This window comes from Bombina bombina, chromosome 4, assembly GCF_027579735.1.
Source record: "Bombina bombina isolate aBomBom1 chromosome 4, aBomBom1.pri, whole genome shotgun sequence".
Classification (NCBI taxonomy): Eukaryota; Metazoa; Chordata; class Amphibia; order Anura; family Bombinatoridae; genus Bombina; species Bombina bombina.
Window position 1 is genome coordinate 734,859,285 of NC_069502.1, and position 5,000 is coordinate 734,864,284.

Below are 5,000 nucleotides of genomic sequence, written 5' to 3' on the forward strand. Positions count from 1 at the left end.
GACTTCATATGGCCCATGCCATGTTGCCAAAAATTTGTTCTCTACAGTGGGAGCCAGGACTAGTACTCTGTCTCCTGGGTTAAACACACAAATCCTGGCATTTCTATTATAGCTGTTCTGTTGGGCATTTTCCATGTGTTCTCTAACTATGGGCATAATGGCTTTCATCCGATCCTGCATCTGAGTTATATGTTCAATCACACTTCTGTGAGGGGTTGACTCCTGTTCCCAAGTCTCCTTAGCTATGTCTAGCAACCCTCTGGGGTGTCTTCCATACAAAAGTTCAAAGGGCAAAAACCCAGTAGAAGCTTGAGGGACCTCTCGGATGGAAAACATTAAATAAGGCAAAAGGAAATCCCAGTTTTTCCCATCTTTATCAATTACTTTTTTGAGCATAGCCTATAGTGTTTTATTAAATCGTTCTACCAGACCATCAGTTTGTGGGTGATATACGGATGTTTTCAGATGCTTTATATGAAGAAGATTACACAACTCCTTTGTAATTCTCAACATAAATGGAGTGCCTTGGTCTGTTAATATTTCTTTGGGAATCCCAACACGGCTGAACATTAACATTAACTCCTTAGCAATTGCTTTTGCTGAAGTAGTACGCATGGGTATTGCCTCAGGGTAACGTGTAGCATAGTCTACTATTACCAATATATACTGGTGCCCCCTTGCATACTTTACAAGAGGACCCACAAAATCCATACCAATGCGTTGAAATGGGACCTCAATTATGGGTAAGGGCACCAAGGGGCTACGGTATGCTGTAAGAGGGGCAGTTAATTGGCATTCAGGACAAGAAGAACAATAATCTGTGATAGATGCCATTACACCTGGCCAATAAAACCTCCTAAGAATTCTCTCTCTGTTTTTTTCAATCCCCAAGTGCCCCCCAAGTATGTGGCTATGTGCCAGGTTTAATACAGTATGTCGATATGCCTGGGGTACTAAGAGCTGTTTGAGAGACTCCTTTTTCCCAACTCTGTACAATAAATCATTTTCCACTTCAAAGTATGGATAGGTGAGCGCTTTATTAGTATTAATGGGGGTGCCATTTCTTATGGAAATATAGTTTCTAGCCACAGCTAAAGTTGGATCCTCCCATTGTGCAGGTCTAAAGTTACTTGGGCTAACCTCTAGGTCAGTTATTTCTACATCAGGTTCAGATATATTAGATTGACCTGTATTATTCTGTTCAGTATTACCTCCAACTAAGGTTTCCATAGGGGTTGAGTGTTTCCCTCTAGCAGGAGTTATTTTGTCTAAGTCATCCCCCAATAAATCAGAAAAGGGAAAGTCACAAACAGCGCCCTCTACTGAATCCGGTGAATTTTCCTCAGCAGCATCCCATAGATTCAAAAAATGAATCTCTGCCTATTATCATTTCATGGACTAATTTATCCACTAAACCAACTCTATGATTTATAGGGCCATTTTGAGTTTCAATAAGTACTTGAGCATTTGGATACTTGTGTATGTCCCTATGGACACAAGCAATATCTAGGTTCTGGTAATTATCAATAGGAGTATTTCTCAACAGACCCCTGTCTATAAGCGTAACCATGCAACCAGAGTCCAGCAAAGCTTTAATTTCATTTCCCTCCACCCTTACAGTGCACCAAGGGTGACCATTTAAACAATCATTTTTGGTAATTACATATACTGAGCGAGAGTACAATGAATAATTGTCTCTCATATTGCCAACATTAAATTCCATAGCAACATCATTCTCAGGGCAGTCCTTTGCAAAATGTCCATACTCTTTACATTGAAAACATTTAATATTAGCATTAGACAACATCTTTGAGGCTATTGTGGACCCTTCCTGCCTCACAAAACTCTTGTCCCTTGCTGTAATGTCCCTCGGGTTGTAAAAACCCAGTCTTAACCAATTTACTGGGACTCTGGATCTTCGGGGTTCTAGGTCTTTCCTGGTTGGGGATTTGTAGAAACTCTCCGGCAGTCAAATAGCATTCCACCATCGCAACTAGACCGTCAGCAGTTTTAGGTTCACTCTGGCTAACCCACCGCCGCAGGGAAACAGTCAATCCTCGCAGGAACCGGTCCATCACGAGCTGTTCCACAATGTGACTAGCTGAGTTGACCTCTGGCTGTAGCCATTTCCTGGCAAGATGTATCAAGTCAAACATCTGTGACTGCACGACTTTGTCTTGACTGTAAGTCCAGGAGTGAAATCGCTGGGCCCTCACTGCTGTCGTTACTCCCAGACGGGCCAAGATTTCTGTTTCTAGCTTTTTATAGTCACTGGCCTGCTCAGGCTCCAAATCATAATATGCCTTCTGAGGTTCTCCACTCAGAAATGGCGCAAGGAGACTTGCCCATTCAGACACAGGCCACCCTTCTCTTTCGGCTGTCCTATCAAAAGCCATCAGGAAAGCCTCCACATCATCTGTAGCCACCATCTTTTGCAAATAGTTACTCATTCTCAGAGTCTTAGAACTGTGTGGAATTTTGCAGCACACCTGCCCAGTCGTTCAGATAGGCCTCGAATCTCCTGTTGCATGGTACGTGTGATATTCTGCTGTTCCTCTCTTTGTGTTAATACCAGTTTTTGTAGCACTGCAATATTTTCTTGCTGGCTGGCAGTAGCTTGCTGCTGTGTGGCAGTGGCCTGTTGCTGTGAGGCCGTAGCCTGTAGTAAAGCCTTTACAACTTCCTCCATTTTAAGTGTGGTATTGTTTCCTTAACAGACTATCAGTGTGTTGCCCGCATTCTCCACCATATGTGACCTGGTATCTTGGAAACACACAGTCTTTAAAGCTGGAAACAACACAAGGTTGTAGCTTTATAAAATGCAGTCTGTTTATTATCAGGTCTGGCAAAAACAGGCAAAATAAACATAAACAAAACAAAAGAGGCTTACTCTACTGAGCACTTACTAACAAGTACAACTGTCTGTACTAAGTAGCTTTTCACAAAAGTAATATTGCACAGACCTTTCAAACTTTGTCCTTTAGAGATAATTCCTCTCAGTCTCTCAGGAGAGTGTTTGCCGTTTCCCTTTACTGCTGGCAAATCCACCTCTCAACCCCTGACTGGGGATTTTATTAGCACCTGCTGTCAATTACCACATGCAGGGGAGTAGCTAGCTGAGTAAGACAGAATTCCTGGACTGGACTTTTTGACATAATGTGCTACATGCAAACTGCGGGATGGAGCACTGGCCCACCCTACTCTCCAAATACTCCACCCCAGGGACCCAGAGATAAATCACATATTTTCTCTATGTGGCAAACAAACATAACAATTCTCCCTGGGATTGTCAGACCACACCCCGCACTGCAGCACTTTTGAGGGAATATAGACACCTTCCATTACTATGCCTTGGGTTCTGTCACAATATATATATATATATATATATATATATATATACACACACACACACACACACATACATACATATATATATATATATATATATATACACATATACACACACACACACATACTAGGGCTGGGCGATATGGGCAAAAAAAATTGCGGTTTAATTGCGGTTTAATCGCGATTTTCTTATAAATGACTATAACACCTTCATTTTGCATTATAAAGTTTATTTAACACTACAGAATCTTAAAGGGACAGTCAACACCAGAATTTTTGCTGTTTAAAAAGATAGATAATTCCTTTATTACCCATTCCTCAGTTTTGCAAAACCAACACTGTTATATTAATACACTTTTTACTTCTGTGACTAACTTGTATCTAAGCATCTTAGAACTGCCCCTAATCACATGCCTTTTAGTTCTTATCTATTGACTTGCATTTTAGCCAATTAGTGCAGTGTCTGCCACTAGCCACGAGCGTGATCACAATGCTATCATTATGGCCTACATGAGCTTAGAAATTATCATATGTGCCTTCCTAGGTTTGCTTTCAACTAGAATACCAAGAGAACAAAGCAAAATTGTTGATAAAAGTAAATTGGAAAGTTGTTTAAAATTACATTTCCTATTTGAAAAATGAAAGGGTTTTTTTGGACTTGACTGTCCCTTTAATGTACATGTTTCTCAATGTCCAATACACTCTTGGAGCATAAAAATGCAAACCACAAAATAGTTAAAATAAAATTTGCTGCCTGTGATGTGATTAAATAGTAGCCACTAGCCAGTTATTAGGTCTTATGACACACAACATTGTCATGTTTTCTTGGACAGTCATTCTAACTGTGGACAATGGTATGATTAACAAATGAAGCAGTGTAAGCCACATACACACACACATATGTATATGTAGGGCATGTATTATATATTTTTTCTTCTTCTTTTTTTAAACATTTTAATTTGACTGAAAATGAGCCCTGCTCCTATCCAGGAATTCATTACAGGCATATAGCAGTAGGGGTGGGGGTCTTCTCCTTTCAGAAATGCTGTGCCTTGCTGATATAAAATACATTGTAGATGCAGTTAAGTTAACCCAGCAGCTAATAGCAGAGGGGACTGCAGTTTTAGCCTTTTTGGGAGTGGTGGGGTTAACTGCATCTGCTATGTATTTGAGCCAGAGGAGCAGGAGATTGTGTTGGAGGTTCCATAATGTTTACATACCCTAAGTTTCAGACTGCAGACTTCCCTAGGGGAAAATATAAATTAGTGGCTTTCTCTGCTCTTCATTCCTGCATGGGCTCCTTTTAGATTTCTAGATTGATCGACTGCTTCTCAGAACAGAAAGTGAAAGTAAAAGAGCCATTTTACAAATGTGTGCTAAAAGCAACCACTAGATGGAGCTGGTTTGCAAGAAATCACAAATAAATTAATGCATTACAGCCACTTCTAAAGGAATTCTTTATGTAGGAAAAAATCGCGACTCCTCACGGTTTTAAAATTGCGGCGATTAATCACAGTTTTAAATCGCATATGCGATTAATCATGCAGCCCTAACACACACACACACATATATATATATATATATATATATATATATATATATGTGCTTCAGACCTGAGGAAGAGAGGAAAACTCTCGAAAGCTTGTGTTTGA

The 5,000-nt window shown here is 40.2% G+C and overlaps 1 protein-coding gene across 7 annotated transcripts in view; it reads right to left on the reverse strand.

Annotated features, from left to right (window-relative positions):
• Nucleotides 1-5,000, reverse strand: part of ARID1B (AT-rich interaction domain 1B) — an 807,057-nt gene that overhangs the window by 499,774 nt on the left and 302,283 nt on the right. The gene's annotated exons all lie outside the window — the stretch shown is intronic.